The sequence below is a fragment of the Pelodiscus sinensis genome, chromosome 17, assembly GCF_049634645.1.
Source record: "Pelodiscus sinensis isolate JC-2024 chromosome 17, ASM4963464v1, whole genome shotgun sequence".
NCBI classification, from domain to species: Eukaryota; Metazoa; Chordata; order Testudines; family Trionychidae; genus Pelodiscus; species Pelodiscus sinensis.
This window is the reverse complement of record NC_134727.1, coordinates 18,538,569-18,560,698: the sequence shown is the minus strand read 5'-3', so window position 1 is coordinate 18,560,698 and position 22,130 is coordinate 18,538,569. Positions and strand designations below refer to the sequence as shown.

The window sequence follows — 22,130 nt, the reverse complement described above, 5'->3', positions numbered from 1 at the left end:
TGTGGACATAGCCTAAGGAACTGCTGAGGCCTGCTTGTACTAACACCAGTGCTGATTAATGAGACCTCAGGCTCCAGTTGCTGCAGGCATAACAACCCTGGACTGAAGAGGTAAAGCTCATGAAAATGTTCATAGGAAATGAGTCTCTTTTAAAAGAGAAGAAATGGGAGTTTTTACATCCAAATAAAATAATCCACATGGTTGTAAGTTAAAGTTTATAGGAGACTCTGGATTACAAGAGGAAGGGGAAATAATAGTTTACTCAGAATGTAGGAAGAGAGAAAATATCCTTCTCAGAAAGGGTCCCAGCTTCTGCAGTTCTCCCTGGAGAACCCTCGCCCGCTGGCTATGGCTGCAGCAACGTCTATAAATCTTGTAACCTCGGGCAGCAGTAGTCAGGGAATCCACAGAGGCTCCTTGGAGAGTTATGGCCCACAGCACACAGAGGATGTACATCCTGCCCCACCCCAGAAAGAGCAGAATGGCCACCTAAGAGTCTCCTCTGAAAGAAAACAGCAGACAGGACACGAGTACGTGCGCATGCATGTATGCGAGAGAGACAAAGATAAATGGTCATGCCAGATGCACTGACCCCAACCAGACTCGTGCTAAAGAGGTGAGCTCATGTTTGGATGGGAGACCTGTAGGGAAGTAGACCTGGATGCTGCAGAAAGAGCTGCTCCCGGCCCAGTGCTGGGATATGCTGTACTGCTAGAGTGGCCATAACTTGAAAGAGAGATCAAATCAAAGTCTTGACCACTGGTGGCCAGTAAGGATCCCGAGGCATTTTTGGAAAGCACAGGGACATAAACCCAGTAATATGGAAAAGTTCACACTTGGGTGGTTACTTTTTACCTAACTCCAATGTCATTTGGAGACAGCGTACAGTTCCAAGTGGCTCTGTTAGTCCATTCATCCTGTGCTAAAACTGTTATGTGGTGTTGCTTTCTGCTGTTCAGCAGCTACTCCTTCCCCGCCCCCCACCGAATGTGGCTGCCTTAGGTGGGTGAAATAATCACTAACCTACCTCATGGGGTGATCTGCAGCTTTATCTGTAACTTTAATGGGTGTAACTCCCATTCACTTAAGTGGGACTTGAGCCAGCTTACACCAGGATTGAGTTTGGTTGAAGGTTTCTGATGCACTTTGGGGGTATGTCTACACTACGGGAGGTCGAATTAAGATTCGCAACATCAGCTACATTAATTGTGTAGCTGAAATAGAAGTATCTTAACTCGACTTTTGGCGCTGTCTACACTGCAGGAAGTTGAAGGGAGAACACACTTCCTTCGACTTCCCTTACTCCTCGTGGAAGCTGGACTACCCCTCTCAGTTCAAATTAGTGTGTCTTCACTAGACCCGCTAATTCAAACCCTGGAAGATCGACAGCGGCAGCTTCGATCTTCTCTGTAGTGTAGACGTACCCTGAGATCCTATGATGAAAGCTGCTAGCAAAGGGAAATCATGACAAGACTTCTCAGCAATCTGATCCTGTGGCCACCCAGAGACTAGGTTGAACCATAATACACCTTACAACAGTTTCTAGTCAGTTGTTCTAAGCTGCATGCTGTTACAAACATCCTCAACAATGGGGTTTGACAACTGAGGATAGCCAGGGTGCCAAGGCACTGTGCTCAGCTTCCAGCACACTCCCAAAGAAGGGCTGTAAGAGAACTAACCCAGAGCCCTCATTCTGGCACTCCACCCCTTGTGAGTCCCCCTTCATAGGTGGGGTTTCAGTAGCTTTGTGCTACTGGAGCAGGATCTGGCACATTATTTCTAGCTCTTCACTCAAGGGGCAAGTTGTCTGCTATTTTGTAGCTATAGTCCTGTGTATCCTAGGAGGCAGGGGAGTTTTTCTGAATTGAACCTGCCAGCTGGGAATGCTGTTTTCAATCTCATTGGTCAGCCTGAGCAAACACTTCCAGAGACACCGCAGAGCTATTAGCATAGCTGCTGGCGAAGGCAGAGATGGCACCCCATGGAGATTTGACTCAGCAAAATGAACTAAGAACTATCTGTCTAACTAAGACCTGGCTACACAGCACTCTGAAAGGTACAGGGAAGAACTAGGTTGAGAAGGGAAAAAGACCTGGGAGACAGGATAAGCCTACAGGCCTTGATGTTCTCATACCATACATTCAACCTCTCTAGTCAGCTCTGCCTAAATCACTTACTGTAATCCACAAGAACAAACTGGATGGTGGAGTGGAGTGGAGTGCAGGATCAGGTCCAGGAAATAACCGTTACAGGACCGCTTGGGAATAGTGACCATAATATAATAACATTCAACATTCCTGTGGTGGGAAGAACACCTCAGCAGTCCAGCACCCTGGCATTTAATTTCAAAAAGGGGAATTACACAAAAATGAGGAGGTTAGTTAAACAGAAATTAAAAGGCACAGTGACTAGAGCCAAATCCCTGAAAGCTGCATGGAAACTTTTTAAAGACACCATAATAGAGGCCCAACTTAAATGTATACCCCAAATTAAAAAACATAGCAAGAGACCTAAAACAGTGTCACCGTGGCTTAACCACCATGTAAAAGAAGCAGTGAGGGACAAAAAGGTATCTTTTAAGAAGTGGAAGTCCAATCCTAATGAGATAAATAGAAAGGAACATAAACACTGTCAAATCAAGTGTAAAAATGTAATAAGAAAAGCAAAAAAAGATTTTGAGGAACAGCTAGCCAAAAACTCAAAAAGAAATAACAAAATGTTTTTAAGTACATTAGAAGCAGGAAGCCTGCTAAAAAACCTGTGGGTCCCCTAGATGATCAAGCTACAAAAGGAGCAATCAAGGACGATAAAGCAATTGCAGAGAAACTAAATGATTTCTTTGCTTCAGTCTTCACGGCTGAGGACGTTGGGGAGATTCTCGAATCTGCACCGTCCTTTGTGGGTGGTGAATCTGAGGAACTGTCCCGGATTGAAGTGTCATTAGAGGAGGTTTTGGAACAAATAGAAAAACTTAATGTTAACAAATCTCCGGGACTGGATGGCATTCATCCAAGGGTTCTAAAAGAACTCAAATGGGAAATTGTGGAGCTATTATCTGTAGTTTGTAACCTATCCTTTAAATCGGCTTACGTACCTAATGACTGGAAGGTAGCCAACGTGACACCAATATTTAAAAAGGGCTCTAGAGGCGATCCTGGCAATTGCAGACTGGTAAGTCTAACTTCAGTACCGGGCAAATTAGTCGAAACAATAGTAAAGAATAAAATTGTGAAGCATGTAGAAGAACATAATTTGTTGGACAAAAGTCAACATGGTTTCTGTAAAGGGAAATCCTGTCTTACTAATCTGTTAGAGTTCTTTGAAGGGGTTAACAGACATGCGGACAAGGGGGATCCAGTAGATATAGTATACTTGGATTTTCAGAAAGCCTTTGACAAGGTCCCTCACCAAAGGCTCTTGTGTAAATTACATGGCCATGGGATAAGAGGAAAGGTCCTTTCTTGGATTGAGAACTGGTTAAAAGACAGGAAACAAAAGGTAGGAATAAATGGTAAATTTTCAGTTTGGAGAGGGGTAACTAGTGGTGTCCCCCAAGGTTCAGTCCTGGGACCAATCCTTTTCAACTTATTCATAAATGATCTGGAGAAAGGGGTAAGCAGTGAGGTAGTAAAGTTTGTATATTATACAAAACTGTTTAGGATAGTCAAGACAGAAGCAGACTGTGAGGGACTCCAAGATGATCTCACCAAACTCAGTGATTGGGCAGCAAAACGGCAAATGAAATTTAATGTGGACAAGTGTGAAGTAATGCACATTGGGAAAAATAACCCCAACTATACGTACAGTATGATGGGGGCTAATTTGGCTACGACAAATCAGGAAAGATCTTGGAATTATTGTGGACAGTTCTCTGAAAACTTCCACACAGCGTGCAGCGGCGGTCACAAAGGCAAATAGGATGCTAGGAATTATTAGGAAAGGGATAGGAAATAAGACCCAGAATATCTTACTGCCCCTGTATAAAACTATGGTACGCCCACATCTGGAATACTGTGTACAGATGTGGTCTCCTCACCTTAAAAAAGATATTTTGGCCTTGGAAAGGGTTCAGAAAAGGGTAACTAAAATGATTAGGGGTTTGGAACGGGTCCCATATGAGGAGAGGTTAATGCGACTGGGACTTTTCAGTTTAGAAAAAAGGAGACTGAGGGGGGATATGATAGAAGTCTATAAAATCATGAGTGGTGTGGAGAGGGCCGATAAAGAAAAGTTATTTATTAGTTCCCTAAATAGAAGAACTAGAGGTCACCAAATAAAATTAATGGGTAGCAGGTTTAAAATGAATAAAAGAAAGTTCTTCTTCACACAGCGTGTAGTCAACCTGTGGAACTCCTTGCCAGAGGAGGCTGTGAAGGCTAGGACTATAATAGAGTTTAAAGAGAAGCTAGATAATTTCATGGAGGTTAGGTCCATAAAAGGCTATTAGCCAGGGGATAAAATGGTTTCCATGGCCTCTGTTTGTCAGAGGCTGGAGAGACATGGCAGGAGACAAATTGCTTGATCATTGTCTTCGGTCCACCCTCTCTGGGGCACCTGGTGCTGGCCACTGTCGGTAGACAGGATACTGGGCTAGAAGGACCTTTGGTCTGACCTAGTACGGCCGTTCTTATGTTCTTATGTTCATCTGCTGCCCCGTGAGGGGAGGGAATTTTTGGAATGCTTTGTACAGGCAGGGAAACAGGCACAATACAGTTACGTCCGCCTGAAGTAGAGCAGGGAAAGGTACAGGTTTGTCAAGAACTCTCTGGACCGGAAACATCCATGGTCCAGCATGATTTTAGTTAGCCAGATGTCCACTTTTCATGGGTGTGGCCAAGTTTTCCATGATCCCATAAAGTTTGTTTACAGCCACCAGTCCTAGCTCACTGTGTTCTGTGCTGTTATTTAGCTCTAACTGACCCCTAAATGTCCTCTAACAGCCCAGTAAGCAGTGGCAGGGTTGGTAATGCTGCTAGACAATACTGACCTCCTGTAGTCCGGAAAATTTTCTAGTTTAGTCCCACTCAGGTTCCAGGGGGGCCGGACTAGAGAGGTTCAATCTGTATTCCCCAGGTCTGGCTAGAACAGTTTGTTCAGTGCTATTAACCAAATCTAAATAATGGCACAAAGTTGGTCTTTTGGGATCTTTGTCCCAAATGGCTATAAAATGTATCCTTGGGCAGCGGATTGACCAACACCTTCAAAGCCATGTAAGCAGTGCATGTTTGGACCCAGGGCAGAGCACAATAAAGAGAGGTCTTTGCGGCACTTGCACATCCTGGACTATTTGTCAGCAGAGGAACAGAACAGCACTTCCTCCATATAAGCGTTGTGAATTGTGACTACCCATGTCCAGTGAACCACAGCCCTTTGTAGAGTAGGACAGAAGGAGTTGTATTGCAATCCACACCCTATTTATGCCTGGGGGAGGGAGGATTGAATTCCAGTCAAGCCACCTTCCCTGCATAAAAATCTCATTATTTCAGCAAAGGCAGGGGAGTGGTTTTGATCTTTGCAGAGTTCTCAATACAACAACAACAGAATGGTGTCTCATCCCATTCTGGGGATGGATTTACAGTAATTTACAATAACTCAAACACTCATTTACTGAAGTGATAAACAACCATGTATGGTTCTGCGCCGACAAGCCCAGTTGTAATCCAATCTCTAGTTTCTGCTGACTAGCTGAGTTCTCGCGGTTTATTATGTCAGTGGAACCCCTCAGTAGAATTATAGCCTTTTATGCAGCCCTGAACCATGTATTATTGTGCTTATAAACCAGCTCAAATTGTCCATCAGTCCTGCCGTAACATTAGACAAAGCCTTTAGCAATTACCTATCTCTTCAAAGAATGTGTTTTTATTGGCATTAAATCCCACTGAAAACAAGCATGCATGTATGTTGATGTACTTTGCATAAAGTAGTCTGCCATGCGCTTGGCTAATGTATAATCAGTGTTAACTAGCACTACCACCACTTTAAGCATGCCGAAATAAAAGGTTACCATAAATAGCTAAATGCCATCATGGCCAGATGCCTCCCAATAAAAATAGGCCTCACAATGAAGTAAGTTACAAAAGCATATGGAAATGGATAAAGCAGAAAATGTGAACAGGTACATCTGAGGTGCAAGCTACTGTAACACTGGCACCAAACACTGATTTGTGCTTAATTATTAAAAGCATGTATGTCTATTATAGGATTGTAGCTTAAGTTAATTATAATTGGATCAGCAGGGGCACACCCCCTACATCCATGCAGGCCCCAGTGAAGACAATTGATCCAGCTGCAGATTCAGGGCCTTGATTTTTGTTTGCTCCCACATTCTGCTCTGAGTTTTGCAACATACTGGTTGCAATTCCGGACCATAACTGATCAAACTAAAGAGAATCCCCCAGTACAAATTGCTAGTGCTTAGCAAATAATGGTCTACCGATTTCATGCTTTTATGTAACTTATGTGGCTGGTTCTAGGTCTATTTGTTGATTTTAGTTAACAGTAAATCAGTATGCAAACAGCAACACTGCTGAAATAAACTGTTGCATCTAGGTAATTGTTAGACCTATGCAAGTGTTTTAGCAGATAGGGTGTGATGCATGACAGAGCGTCTGCCTTGAGGCCAAAAAGTAAGGGAAGAGGTGACTTTCAACATGAAACTGTGCAAGGGCATGAGGGCAGTCCTTGCACAGAGAGCTGATCTGACCTGCACTTAAAAACCCTGTGTGTGGAAAATGAGTTTTCACAAAGGAGAGTTATATCAGTACAACTATATCTGTAGATTTCCCCATGTAGACAAGCACTAATGCTCCCATTTTTAAAGGTATTTAGGTGTTTCTGTGCTGCATATTGTAATGTCTATTTTTTTCCCTTTATCTTCCCACACCTTCAGCACCCCAGGGCATCCAGTTTCTGCTATTTATTTCAGTTTTGTACTGGTCTGTTCAGGTTACTGAGAGTTACATCATATTGATGCAGTTGGCTTCTTTCTCTATTGTCCTGTTAAATATTTTTCTAGGGTGCCCAATTTTTTTCTTTTTCCCAGGGTGGTGTCCATGTTACTCCTTGAGGTGGATGTCATATTGGTGGCATCCTTAAAGCTTTTCCTAAATGTTTCCCTCGTCATCTTATGTTTAGTGCTTTAGATTGGTTTGGTCTCTACAATGTTAATGTTGTAAGGCACTTTTTCCAATGAAATCTGAAGATCTTTCATAGACATTTACCTTGTAATGCACTAATCTCCTCATCAGTGTCTGTCAGATTGTCATGACAGATACATAAAGGTGGACAGAGTTGATGCCAGTTTTAAAAGTTATGTGTGTGTCAGTATCAACACTGCTACTTTTTCCACATCTTTTCAAGTTTATGAAAGTTGTGTGCTGCTTTTGATATTCACTGCTTGACATTTAGCAGTGCTACACCAAACATGTCACATCTCATGACCTGGATAGGTAAAAAAGACTCACTTTTTCTAGTGCAGGGGGAGGGAACCTCTTTTGGATCGGGGGCCACTGGCCTGCAGAAAAATCAGTCGGGGGCTGCACATAAGTGACAAGTAAAAATAGAACCCAAAAAACACCTCACTGACGTGGCCCCAACTAAGGAGAAAGACACTCCTCCCATTCCGCTTGCACACTGGAGCCTGGGGGCCCAGCCTAGCTGATTTTGTGTTCCAGCCCCACAGTGAGGGGTCTGGAGCGCCAGCATGGGCTCCCCAATGCAGGGGGGCAGGCCCTGAGCCTTGGAGGCCGGATCTAGGCAACCCAGGGGGCCGCATCCACCCCCGCCCCCAGGCCTGAGGTTCCCCACTGCTTTTCTAATGATTCTCCATCTACGCTGATGACAGCTTTTGGGATACTGATAGCCACATAATTTGTCTTCTTCTTGATGAATAAACCAACTTATTTTGCAATGTCTGCCAAAAGCTGGGTCTTTTCTCCCATTAAGAAATGTCTTGAAGTAAGCAGGACAATTTCCATTGCAGAAATGGGGTCATCTAGTTGTGGTTTATCATTTGTCCATAAATTTCCTCTTAGCACAGAAGAGCAAGGGAGAAGATGGGCTGCATATTCCCAGGCTATTTTAAATAGAAAAGGCCCAAGCAAACTACTAGAAATAAGTGATGAAGACCTGCTACCAGATAAGGATGTTAAAGAGCAGTTATTTGGCTAATCGTGTAGTCGATACACTTTGTATCAACTACATGATTTGTCGATAAGGGGGGGTTGTCGAGGGATGACCACCCCTTGGAGGTCCTTCGGGCCTATCTCCTTTGACTGAGTGACTTAAGCGTTGCCAAGGCAATTTACAGGACGGCTCAACAGCCTCAGTCTGTACCCACGACCCTCTGGTCAGGTCTTCTGGCCCAACGGCCCTAATCCATATACAAGACCCTCCTCTCTGGGATTTATGACCCACTTAGGTCCATATTCAAGCCCCTTCTGCTCAGGATAATATGGCCCAGTTGCCCCAGGTCCATATGCAAGTCCCTTCTACTCAGGGTAATATGGTCCCATGGCCCAAGTCCACGTGCATATGGAAAACTCCCCCACATGGAGGTAGGTACCAAGGGGATAGGGGGACCCAGGCCCTCCAATTCCACCAGGTCCCAGCTCAGGGCCCTGTTGGCAGTGGCATGGTCCACTGCTCGCTCAGCAGGGAATCCAGCCACAACACGCTGGGCACTTAGCAGTTCCATGCCCTAGGCTACTTCCTACTGGTATCTGGCAGATATCGTCTCTATAGACTCACTCTCAGTCCACAGCGTCTCTGGTAGCCACTCTCGGCCCAGCTGCTGCATTGTGTTCTGGCTACGCTTCCTCCTCTGCAGCTCCCTCAGCACCTCCTTCCCCTTCAGCAGTCAGCCCTGGATGAGCTGCTCCAGAAGCCTTTATAGTCAGTCTCCAGTTCGAGTATGCCCAGCAGTGCTGTGGGGGTGTAGCCCTCTCAGTCAGCTGGGCCAAGGCAACTCCATCAGCTTCAGCGCAGGGTTGATACACGCCGTCGCAGGGCCGCTCTGCAGAGCCGCAGCAGAGGCAGCTCATGCCAGCTCCAGGACCGTTGCACTTCTGCATTTTAAATGTAAGAGCCGGGAGGCATATTGAGACAGCAGGTGGGGCGCGGGGCAAAGCGAGTAGTTGCATACTCGACTACCTGATAAGCTTAGTCTTATCGTGTAGTCAAGTACTCAACTACTTGCTTACATCCCTACTACCAGAGCTTGATATTAAGGGATATCACAGTGGAAGACGTTAGGAAAGTCATCAGTAAACTCAGACACAGAAAAACAGCTAGAGAGAGAATAACACTGCTTTATGCATCTCTCCAGTAACTGATTTAGGAGTTTAGATCTCATTTTAAAATATATTTAGGCATTAGGAGCCAAAATCCCACTGGCAGTTGATACGATTTATGCTCTAAGAACTTGCGTCATTTTCAAAATGACATTTAGGCTTCTAAATATGTTAGGCATTACTGTGCTGAGTGTAGCAACACCTAAATACCTTAAAAAAATCTGAGCCCATGACATTATGTTTTGCAGGTCTGACCTGGGCTTTTGGCAGTCTCAGCATTCTGAACAGCGTATGTTCTAGCCCAGAAATTTTCAAACTGTGAGCCATGACCCAGTTTTAATGGGAGTCACCAAGGCGGACTTAGACTTCCTAGGGACTTGGGCTGAAACCTGAGCCCCACTGCCCTCTACAAAAGCAGAAGCCCCAGAGCTTCCGTCCTGCATAATGGGGCTCAGGTTATAGGCCCCCAGCCTGGGGCTGATGCCACTGGGCTTTGGTCCCCTGCCCAGAGCAGCAGGGCTCCCGTCCCCTTTCATGAGGTATGTCATAATTTTTCTTGTCAGAAGGGGGTCACAGTGCAGTGAAATTTGAGAACACCTATTCTAGCCTGGATGCAAGTTCACTATAGCCCTCTGCTTCCACCGTACTAAAGTCCACCTGAATGCCTGTTCTAGGTGTTCTCCTGTACTACTGCCTGGGCTGTGCCACTTCCCTAGTGGCTGGTAGGGAAACTGAGGCCCACTCCCTACTCCAGGGTTCAGCGCAGGGACCCTACAACCAGCAGCCACAGTCTACACTGTCCTAAATCTTGATACTATTTCCCTAGGTCACGTCCTACTTCAGCTCTAGCAGGCCCTTTGTAAATCTAGCAAATCACAGCAGGACCAGGACCAGCATTCCTGGTAAGATGTGCTTTTGTGCAGCTGTTCAGAAGAAATTCAAATGCCTTCCAGCTGATTAGCAGAGCACCCAAGTTTACTGGTGGTACATATTCACACATGCCATGTGCACATAAAAAATGTACTCTGTACCTGGATGCAAAAAATCTACACATGAATGGAAAACATTAGAGAAACATTGGCCAGGACCTCAGGGCTTCTACTCTCCCCCTCATTTCCTCCATCCTTTCTCTAAGCGTTGCAAGTGATTTCAGGCCTCCACACTACAACCCCATTTGCAGCTTCCTAGTGTTATACCAGCTCAGTCTGCTCCTGCTCAGCTGGGCTCCATCTTCTATTAGGGCTTCCCTATGCACTCTAATTTTTCCCCAGGTGCAGCCTATCAGGTTAATTAGCCCCTTCCCAGCCACATTAACACATCCAGGTGAAAGGAGTGAACACCCAATCACATAGGGCCATGAAAAAATGGGCAGAACAGAAATGACAGGGAATCACAATTACAGGGTGAAGGGGAAAAATAAATGCAGGGAAATTAATTAGGCTCTAGTTGCAGCTCTCGCTCTTCTGTCTCTTACTGGGGCAGACACTTCTCCTTCCCTGGGGATTCCCTTTAAATTGAAGGATATAAACAGGACTAATAGCATGAAGAGAAGAAAAGGAATAAATTAGCCCAGAACATCTTCCTGACAGTAAATACATTTCAGGGGGAATGGTAGAATTCCCCTAACACAAACATAGTGTATAACTAGACTGGAGAAAGCCCCAGCTGTAAGGAACATTCTGGGACTGGCAAGGAGAACAACTAGATGGGACCTACCATACCTTTCCCATCAATAATTTCTGTTACAGTGAATCATAGAACACTAGAACTGGAAGGGACCTCAAGAGGTCATCGAGTCGAGTTCCCTGCCCTCACGGCAGGACCCAATACCACATAGACCAGTGTTTCTGAAAGTGCTCCATAGAATCACTCTCAGAAACACATTAACTGGTTGCCCTGGTTTGTTTATTTACCGGCACCGCAGCCACGGAGCCTCACAGTTTCCTTTGGCTCCGTTTCATCCTTTGCAGTCAAGGGGAGTCGCAGGAAGCAGCATAGGCCGGGCCACCGCTTCCAGCAGCTCCCCTTGGCTACAAAGGACAAAACAGAGCCAATGGGAGCCGTGAGGCTCCGTGGCCGCGGCACCAGTAAATAAACAAACTGGGGCGGCCAGTTAATGTGTTTCCGAGAGTGATTCTGTGGAACACTTTCAGAAACACTGATCTAGACCATCCCTGATAGATGTCTATCTAACCTGCTCTTAAGTATCTCCAGAGATGGAGATTCCACAACCTCCCTAGACAACTTATTCCAGCATTTAACGACCCTGACAATTAGGAAGCTAATGTCTCATGTCTTGAGAAGCACATCAGATGAGTGTTTCAACTATGGAGCTCCACCAAGACATTGTTAAAGCATGACCTGCCAGCAGCAATTCCGGGCCCCAGGACAGGACAATCAGTGTGGACTCCCTGCTTCCCTCCCACAGCCAAATCTAAAAGCCCCTGCCGCCAGAGAAACCCCAAGTACCCCTGCTTCCAGGGGCGGATATAGGGCAGGGCGAACGGGGCGGCCGCCCTGGGCCCTGCGCTTAAAAAAGCCCCGTGCATGCGCCGTGGCAAAGGGGGGGCCCCACGGAGTTACGCTGCCCGGGGCCCTGCAAAACAGTCATCTGCCCCTGCCTGCTTCAACCAGAGAAACCCCCACTCCCACCCCCGGCTAGGCTTGCCAGATGCTTTCACCAAAAATCCAGAACATGGCAGGAAAAGAACTTGGTTGAACCAAAAAAACAAACCACCACAAAACCCAAAAAATATTGCTGTGCCTTTAAGAATCCCCGCGCTCCTTGCTTCCCCCTGCCCACGCCAAACGCGGCAGGGGAACAATGTCCCCGACAGCCTTCAGTCCAAGAAAAACAGAAAATATCGGACATGTTTCTGGTTTTTTTTACTGGACAGGGGCCAGAAATAACAGACTGTCCAGGCAAAAACCGGACACCTGGCAACCCTACTCCCAGCCTGCTATGGCCACATCCCCCGAGGAGCAGTGGGTCAACTGCAGCCGTACCTCCCCCCCTTCCTCAGACCCATCCCAGCCCTATTTGCTGCTCAACCACCCCAGAATCTGCACAGGGCCTATCAAAAGTGTCTTTGAAGAGATGCTCTTCACCAGAGCAGGTTGGGTCTGGGGAAGGGAGGGGAGGCATGACTGTGGCTGGCCTGGGACTCATCTGGTGGGGGCAGGCTCAGGACTTAACCAGGCAGAGAGCCTATAGGCAGCCCAGGATTCCTCTGGCCAGGGAAACTAGCATTTCGAGCTTTATCCTCTCCTCCCTTCCCAGCAGGCCTAATTAAAGCTATTTATATTGTTAGCATTGTGGTCCAGCATTACTAGGGCATTCAGATGAATGGGGGCAGTTCACATCTCTCTTAGGGCTACTATTTATTTGAGTCTGTCTACAGATTCCTGAAGGCAACCCCACACTGGGTCATATTTGGAAGGTAGTTTCCACAATCACAAAGCCAGAGCTAGGGTGACGAGGGGTCTAGGGCTTTTAACCCAAATACCCAGTCAAAAAGGCACCTTGGCAGCTCTGGTCAATACTGCCGATGGGGCCATTAGAATTCCGGTCAGCGGTGCTGCAGGGCTAAGGCAGGTTATTCCCCACCTGTCCTGGCACCACTCTGTGTCAGCAGGTCCAACTCCTAGGCAGGGGAGCTATGGGTCTCCATGTACTGTCCCTGCTCTGAGCACTGATGCCGCACTCTAGTTGGCCAATTCCCGGCCAATGAGAGCTGGGGAGTGCCTGTGGATGAGAACAGTGCAAATAGCCTTCCCCAGCCCTGGTTTTCCCCAAACCCAGAGCCCCCTCCTGCCCCCCAAATCCTTCATCTCTATCCCAGAACCAGCACCCCCATTCCACAGTCATCACCCTTTCACACCCAAACCCCATGCCTCAACCCCAGCTCACCCCCACATTCTGATGCCCTCAGCCTCAGCCCCCTCCTGTACCCCAAACTCCTCATCCCAGTCCCACCCCAGAGTCCGTACCTCCAGCGGGAGCCCTCACCCTCTCCTGAGCCCCAATTCCCTGCCCCAGTCTGGAACCCCCTCATGCACCCTGAAGTAGGGATGTAAAAGTATAACCATTTAGATGGTTAAGGATAAGCATCAGCATATCAGTTTCCATTACAGTTATACTCTTCGTCAGCACATGCTGGATCCCAGCTGACAGCCCTACTCCCTGGCTATGTCTACACTGGCGCGATCTTGCGCCAGAGTTATGCAAATGAGCCTAAGCGTGGAATACTGCCGAGCTTCATTTGCATATCTAATGAGCCGCCATATTTGCGAAAGAGGCTCTTGCACAAGAAGGAGCTGTCTACACTGCCCCTTCTTGCACAAGAAAAACCCTCTTGTGCAATGCTGTCACGCTGATTATTTTCAGGAATAACAGCATTGCGCCAAAGGGTTTTTCTAGCGCATGAAGGGGCAGTGTAGATGCTCCTTGTGCAAGAGCCTCTTCCGCAAAAAATGGCGGCTCATTAGGTATGCCAATGAGGCTCAGCAATATTCCACGCTTAGCCCCTGAGAGCCAGCTGCCACCCATGCTGTGGACTCTGCAGTATAAAGCCTACACTGCAGAGCCTGCAGCACAGCCAATGCCAGCCGGGAACCAGCTTATACTATACAGGCAGTCCCCGACTTACGCGGATCCGACTTATGTCGGATCCACACTTACAAACGGGGCTTTTCTCGCCCCAGAGCTCACGGGCGGCGGGTCGCCGCCCGTGACCTCTGGGACAAGAAAAGCTTCTCCCGGTCTCCCTGGTCTGCTGGGGGGGTCCAGCAAAGCCGCTGGACGGCTGGCTCCTGGTCTGCTGGGGGGGTCCAGCAAAGCCGCTGGACGGCCTGGGCAGCTTTGCTCCTGTCCCCCTGGTCTGCTGGGGGGGTCCCACAAAGCCGCTGGACCCCCCAGCAGACCAGGGAGACCCGAGCAAAGCCGCCGCCTGGGCGGCTTTGCTCGTTTGCCCGGGAGCAAAGCCGCCCAGGCAGCGGGACTCCTGCCGCCTGGGCGGCTTTGCTCCTGTCCCCCTGGTCTGCTGGGGGGGTCCAGTGGCTTTGCTGGGGGGGTCCAGCGGCTTTGCTGGACCCCCCCCCCCCCCCGCAGACCAGGGAGACAGGAGCAAAGCCGCACAGGCGGCATCCCGCCGCCTGTGCGGCTTTGCTCGGGGGCAAACGAGCAAAGCCACACGGGCGGCAGGGTCCCTCCCTCCCCCAGCATCCCACGGAGACAGGAGCAAAGCCGCACGGGCAGCGGGGTCCCTCTACCTGTGCGGCTTTGCTCGGGTCTCCCTGGTCTGCTGGGGGGGACTCACCCCACCACCCCAGGGAGTCAGGAGCAAAGCCGCACGGGCAGCGGGGTCCCTCCGCCTGTGCGGCTTTGCTCGGGTCTCCCTGGTCTGCTGGGGGGGGAGGGGACGCAGCTAGTGCCCCCCCCCCCCAGCAGACCAGGCTTTTGTTGCGGGACGCCTCGGGTAGAGCAGCTGGGGTGCTGCCGGGTTGGTCCCAGGCTCCAGATTCAGCAGCTGTTGAAACTGATCAGGCTGATTCCAGGAAGCTGGGGGCAGAGCAACTCTGCGTCTGGCTTCCTGTAGTGAGCCCCTGGTCAGTTTCAGTGGCAGCAGCTGAATCTGGAGCCAGTTCCAGCTTACATACAAATTCAACTTAAGAACAAACCTATAGTCCCTATCTTGTACCTAACCCGGGGACTGCCTGTACACCAGCTCCTGGGAGCCAGCTGCACCACAGGCTCTGCGGCATAACCCACAAAGCATGTAACCGTCTAACAGTTGGGATTTTTAATAATTAGAGGGTTACTTTTTTAACCTTTTTACATCCCTGCTATGAACCCCTCATTTCTGGCCCTGCCCCAGAGCCTGCATCCCCAGTTACAGCCCTCATTCCCTCCTGCACCCCAACACCCTGCCACAGTCCAGTGAAATTGAGTGAGGGTGGATGAGAGTAAGCCACCAAGGGAAGGGGAATGTAGTGAGCGGGTGGCGGGACCTCTAGGAAGGGGCATGGTAGGGCCTCAGGAAAGGGGCAGGGCTAAGCTGTTTGATTTGTGTGCTTAGAAAGATGGCAACACTAACTAGGGCTCTGATCCTGCTAATACGTATCTAACTTAAAGCATGTGGTAAACAGGGATGTAAAATCCCATTTAATTAGTTAAACGTTAAGTTTAACCAGTTAACAGATTAAACAATTGCAAGTGGGCTGGAGCAGCTAACCCTGCCAGTTAACCATAACCGCTACCCATTAACCAGTTAACCATTCACATCCGTAGTGGTAAGTCCCACTGATGTCACTGGAAATACACACAAACTTGCAATTAGGCAAAGTTAGGTGTTCCTAGGACTGATGCCTACATGTGTCATTTTTCTTAAAATGAAAGCATAATTTTTTTTCCAGAAACGGACAGTGTCATCAGAAATCTTATTCCAACCCATTTTGAGCCCTGGTTATTTTCAAATGTCACCAGAAAGTACCTCAAGTTCTGGCTAAAGAATGCTGCTTCCTAGCATCTCTGTGTCTAGATAAGACTGCTGGCTCCTTTGTAAGTTTGACTTTTCTTGCAGATACAGATACACACAACACACAAATTCAGGGCTCATTCCGTTATTCATTCCCACTCTGCATCAGGCCAGGCCAGTAGTGATTCGTTGGCAAGATCCAAGTGAAAGGAAATTATTTTACCTTCGAGGGCCTCTTCACTGCAGGTAAAGAATGTTACAACTTGTGGGAGTGCCAGTTAGAGCCACTTATAACCTGACAGATCTGTGGTGACAATAAAACACCAGAAAGATCTCCCTCTGTCCTTTCAAGATGGAGACTTTTGCCTCCATACACATCACTTGACATGAGAAGGTCACTCTTTTTAAGCAGCTGGATGTAGTGATTCATCTGGATCGTAACAGGCAGATCAGAGATTGCCCAAGTCAGACCTTATAACAGGTTTCTCTGTATGTATTATTTATGATTATTTAGTAATCTGGATAATGTTTCATGCCTTACCAATCTTTTCCCTAAGAAATAACAGAGGAATCATTCCTAAGAAATTTGCATTACTGCAGGGGTTGGGGAAGCTAGCATTTTGCCAGTTCTCTTAATGGACAAGAATTATATTGCTTGATATGTGTGAACCTGGACCACATTTTGAAGACTCTGTGTCAATATTATTGCCAAAGTTCCCATTTTCCTTCAGCGAGCAGTAGTTGCTGAAATCATGCCTGTTTATCATTTTCTGACCCATATGAGTTGTAATCATATATTTTTGTTTGTATCCACAAGTAATAAAAACCATGCATATCTTAACTTAGACTTTAATATTAAAGTAAATACATAATTCTGGCAAATTGCTTGGAATTACGGTTTAATGGCATCTGGTTTAGATATTCTGTAGTAAATTGTTGGCACTAATATTGCCACTTTTTTTTTATTTGAACCAAAATGTTCTCAGAAACATGTGTTTTCTGTCCAGTTTGCATGTAATCAGTTTTATGAATCCCACAAAAGTTAAGGATTTTGAAACTTAAATTACCTGAGCAGACAGGATTGATTCCAAATATCTATTACACAGCTGATTAGCTATGGAGTAAACACGGCTAGATGCAAACAAGCGTAGCTGATGCTTCGTTTTTTGGTCACGAAGAGTTGTCTTTCTTGAAATACCTCCCCAGGTACAATGTGTACATTCCACTCCGTTTTGCTTGCAAATTACATACTTCTCTTTTATGTCAAGTCCAATATAGCTACACCAGGGGTTTTTTATTCCACATAAAAAGTAAGTGATTACTTCAGTAAATACCTGTTTTAAAAATATCACAGAGTGGTTTCCTGCTGCTCTAAATACTAAAAAGTTTAGCAGGATTTCTGACCCTTGTAAATCTTTCAAAGAGTTCGTATTTTATTAACAGAGTGAGCATTTCTATAAACCTAGAATATAACTCCTCATTGAGACCATTTTTCAAATATTTGACCTTTATATAAAATGGACAGAAAAAACATTTAAGTAATGTTAAATATCATTAACCCTGCCTTTCTTTCATTTCAATTTTATTTTCTATAGTTTATAGTCACCTTAAGACCACAGATAATAAAATCTTTGAATATCCAAGACTCAAAAACAGCAAATCAAAGTGGGGGCAAGCAGCTTACAGTTCTTCAAAAGAATTCTTAAAACCTCATTACAGCCTTCAATTTATTAAGCCTAAAAGCTAATGATGAACCTATTTCATTCACTGCAGTCCACTGTATTTGCATCATCTTGGAACTGTCTTAAAGAAATTAAATCCAGTCCCTGACCCCATCCCCAGGGAAAAGTCTGGGACTCTGGCTGAACTCCAAGGCCAGCTTTAGACACTGCTCCAGCTCATGCTCTCACTGACCAATTCTCTTAGTAGTGCAGCTCTCTGGTGGGTACACAGAGACATGTTATTTGCAGTCAGCACACTGGTTTAAGCTCCAAGATCCAACAGAGCAGAGAGAAAACTGCAGTAGTAAATTCCACTATCTCACATATTATTCAGGTCCCTACTCTTGAGGGCATTTTGCGCGCATGCGCGCACACACACACACACACACACACACACACACACACACACACACAAAATATCTGTGCACAATATTTTAAAATTCTGCAAATTGTATTTGTCAGATAAATGTGGAGGCTCCAGCATTGCCTTGAGGAGCACAGGCCACTGGCTGCACAGAGGTGGGAGATCACAGTCCAGCTCCCCCCACACCCCGGAGATAGACTCAGCAACCAACCCTGACACAGCACAAGGACCCAGCCTGCCCCAAAAATACCCTATGATGCTGCTCCTCTGTGCCAGAAGCACCATGGATGGGCAGGCAGGCTCAACAAGGTAGGATCCAAGTTTAGAGGGTCTTAGTGGGGGGGGGGGAATCCAGGTGTGGTTGGGAGGGTTCTGTGTGGGCTAATCTGGATGCAGTGGAGGATTTGGGGGGGGGGGGGAGAGATCTGGATGCACCCTGGGACTAGCTGGAGGGTTCTGGATATAGCAGTAGTGGGACTCTGCAGAGAGGTCCAGGTGAAGATGGTTGGGGCTCAGTGGGCAGTCTCAGTGTGGGGTAAAGTTAGAACTCAGGGCGGGGGAAGGCATCTGGGTTAAGTGGGGGTCCAGATACTGCTAGTTGGGGCTAAGTATGGTGGGAATCTGGGTGCGGGTTGCTCATGGGGTAGTCCAGGCAGAGAAGGAGTAGGGTTCACAGGGGGAGGCTCTGGGTGCAAAGGGTGAGGCTTGGCAATAGGGTCTGGGTATGAAGGGGTCTGGATGCTCAGGAATTGGGTGAATGGGAGACCATCGCCCTGTATAGTGATCCCTCCCTCTGTACCAGAGAAGCAATGGGTCCAGGAAGCGCAGGGAGAGGGAAGGAAGGACTTTACAGAACTTCCTAGATCCGGGGTTGAAATTTAGGGGTGGTTCTGACATGGCCCCAGATGCTGTGGAAGGAAAGAAGTTGTCCTCTCCTTCCCAACTCAGCACCAGGATTAGCACCTGAGCCTGAATTAGGATCAGAGCTAGTAAGCCAAGTCTTCTTCAGTCCCAACCCATGCCCCACAGTGATTTACACCTGTTTTCTGGCTGCCCTGGGTGCCTGAAACATACTGCTGGGGAGGGGAGGGTCACATGGCTTCCTTTTGCTTTCCCATCAGAAAGTTTTGGGATTTTTTCTGCAGGGAAGCAAGAAATCTGTGGGGTGCATAAATTCTGTGCGCACACAGTGGCACACAATTCCTCCATCATGTGTCTGACGGAATCACAATCAACAGCTCAGGCTATCAACTATAGATTACTTAGCAGTACACTGAAATTCATTTAGATACTAATTCTCAGAATCCATAACTCCTGCACATACCTCCATTCGACTCACCTTAGTACCTATCATTCTTTATCAGTTAGAAGCCTTCTTCCTTAGCATGCGTTAGGCTTGGGATTGACCTCTCTCTCTTGGAGCACCATATGCTCTTCTCTACATTTCTCAAGCCTGTCTTTTACAGGAAGGCCTTTTACAGGAAGGCACCATAGGAAAAATATCTGGCTTTGAAATTGCACCTATCTCTGTGCTTGTTTTGGACTGTAAGCTCTTTGGAGCATGAATGCATTCTCTAGCTTTGTAGATTACAGAGATCACTGATAATAATCCTTCGAACTCCTGCTCCTTTCAGAAAACAACAAGAGGAAGACTCCTGACTAATGGTACAACGATACTTGCAAAAACTAACTTTGATAGTCATTCCATGTTTTATTTAGGGCATGAAACACTCTGAAAAGAAAAAAATGCATGTTTTTGCTAACAGAAAAAAAGCCATGTTTCCTGAAAAAAATAGTAATGCAAAATTATTAAAACTGGATGCAATTAGGTCCTTTATGAAGAATTGTTTTTTAAAACTAAAAAAGAATAATTTGTAAATTACAATAAAATATCTACAGGAGGTCTTAGACTGCCCTATCCTGAAGTTAGGTTCTTGCATGGGTTCAAAGCACTGACTGAGGACAATAAGGGACAGCCCACATGAATCTGACAGAAGTATCAGTGCCCTACAATCACTTACAAGACTTCTGGGAACTAGCCACTAACAACTTGTTAGGACTGACAAAATTACCTGGCCCTTGAACTACAATTATACTATCTGCGGGTGTCTGTTATGCTACCCAAAATGCTCCAAAGTTACATTTGTATTAGAAAGTGCTTTTTTATACTATTCATATTTAAAATACAACCACAGAATTTTTTTATATTTTCTTAGTTAAATATTGGCTGGGACCATGTCAATTAAACTCTTCCATTAGCAGGCAAAAGTGTTACAATGAGAAATGTGTACTCAAAAAAGTAGGGACACACCTTTTAACATCCAATGAAATCCATCAACTCAGCCAATCCCATTGGAAGGAAAGAATGGAAGGATGATTACCATTTTCTTAAATAAATAAATAAATAAATAAATAAATGAAGGATCGCCTAGCTCAGCGGTTCTCAAACTTTTTGGGCTCTGGAGCCCTTTACATGTGTAAAAATTTATGTGGAGCCCCTGCGGTCCACTGATTGTATGTGTTGTGCCTTTCGATGTTTCCAGTTTGTCAACCTTGCAGAGCCCCTGGAGATGTCTTGAGAAACACTGGCCTAGCTGTGTTTCATAAACAATGTTAGTTTCATAAACAATATAATCAATTCTAATACAACAAAATAACTTTCATTTCTGATTTGTATTTTGTTTTGGATTTTAAACTGTCATAGTTCAATATTCACAATATAACTGATATTAAAGAAATCACTGAGCTAACAGTGCATTTGAGAGGTCGCTTAGGAAAAATTGTAAAAGCAAAGATAATTTCAGAATTTAAACATGAACATCTGGCAAATACTTAATCTGCAGATTATTTAACATATTGATGAAAATCTATTTATGCACATTCAGGTCCCTACAAGAACCCACTCTCTGATACATAACCAGACTTCTTCAGATTCTTTGCCACATACTAGTTCTCTGTAGACTGAGAGCTCAATCCTGTGAACACTTATGCACATTAACTTTACTCACATGCGTAAGTATCTGCAGGATCATCAAACCTTTAACTGACATTACTCACTTTATAGTTGCTGATACAGATCCATACCTTCACAAAGTTCCCAGACCCTGATTCTGCAAATACAGCTGTGAATAGCATACACATGTGAGTAATTCTGATGTGTCTAGAATTCAGTGAGATCAATGGCATGTGCCAATACGTAAGTTTTTGCAGGACTGAAGATCCCCTTACACCTGAACACTGCAATCTGACCAAATCAGTAGGGCTCCAGGCAAGTGTAGAGGTCTGCCTATGCAGGCCAAGTTACAGAATTTGGGGCCTTAGTCACTGCTGCTATATTAATCAGCTTGTAATAAACTGCTGAATTTTGGTTTAGGTTAATAGTTTTTCAAAGTAGCCTATGGACTGTTTTTAGGTAAATTAACTGCAGAGCAGGAAAAGGTTTGAACTCCCAACATCAGGTGTCATAAGAGTTAGGAGCAGCAAAAAAACCAACAACAAATGGTCTGATAGTCTATAAAGTGCTAGCAAAACATGTAGATGGTATCATGAGCTTTTGTGAACACAGCCCATCTCTTCAGATGACCCAAGTTCTGAAGAAGGCATCATGAAAGCTCATGATACCATCTACATTTTTTGTTAGTCTATAAAGTGCTACCAGACCATTTGTTGTTTTTTCTGTACAGACTAACTCAGCTACCCCTGAAGCAAAAAAAATAAAGATTTCCTTTGCAACTGTTGGAAACCTGACTATAGGCTGTGGTATTGTAGCTAAGCTGGTTCCAAGATGGAGACAGATGATTGATAGAGTATCTTTTGCTGAACCACCTTCTGATGGAGAGAGAAAAGTTTTCTAGGGTCAGAGGTTTCCATCATGTCTGACCTGAAAAGTTGGTTCAATAAAAGTTTTTACCTCACTCACTTTGTCCGAGGAGCCTGTGATTTCACAACTTGGCCCATTGGTTTCAAACTTTCCAAGGGCCTGGTGTCTAATCTACACACAAATTTTCATCATGATTTAATTCTACCGCAGTACAATCCCTCTACCTCTATAAAGTGGCTTACATCCCTAAGGAAGGGGAATAAAGAGCCACAGGATTTCACCAGACAGCATATAACCATTGCGATAAACAAATCACATTTCCAACAGACACAACAATGCAACACCAGTGTGCAAATCAGGGAACACACATGAACCTTCTGATTAGAGACACTGCATGAGCCTGTTGCGGTTAAAAGGAGTTGAGAGCCTCGTATCGTTTCCCAAAACATCAGGACAACC

General features: G+C 45.9%; 1 long non-coding RNA gene across 1 annotated transcript in view; it reads right to left on the bottom strand.

Moving 5' to 3' along the window:
* The window catches only part of LOC142818717 (uncharacterized), a 54,645-nt gene that overhangs the window by 18,885 nt on the left and 13,630 nt on the right, over positions 1 to 22,130 (bottom strand). The gene's annotated exons all lie outside the window — the stretch shown is intronic.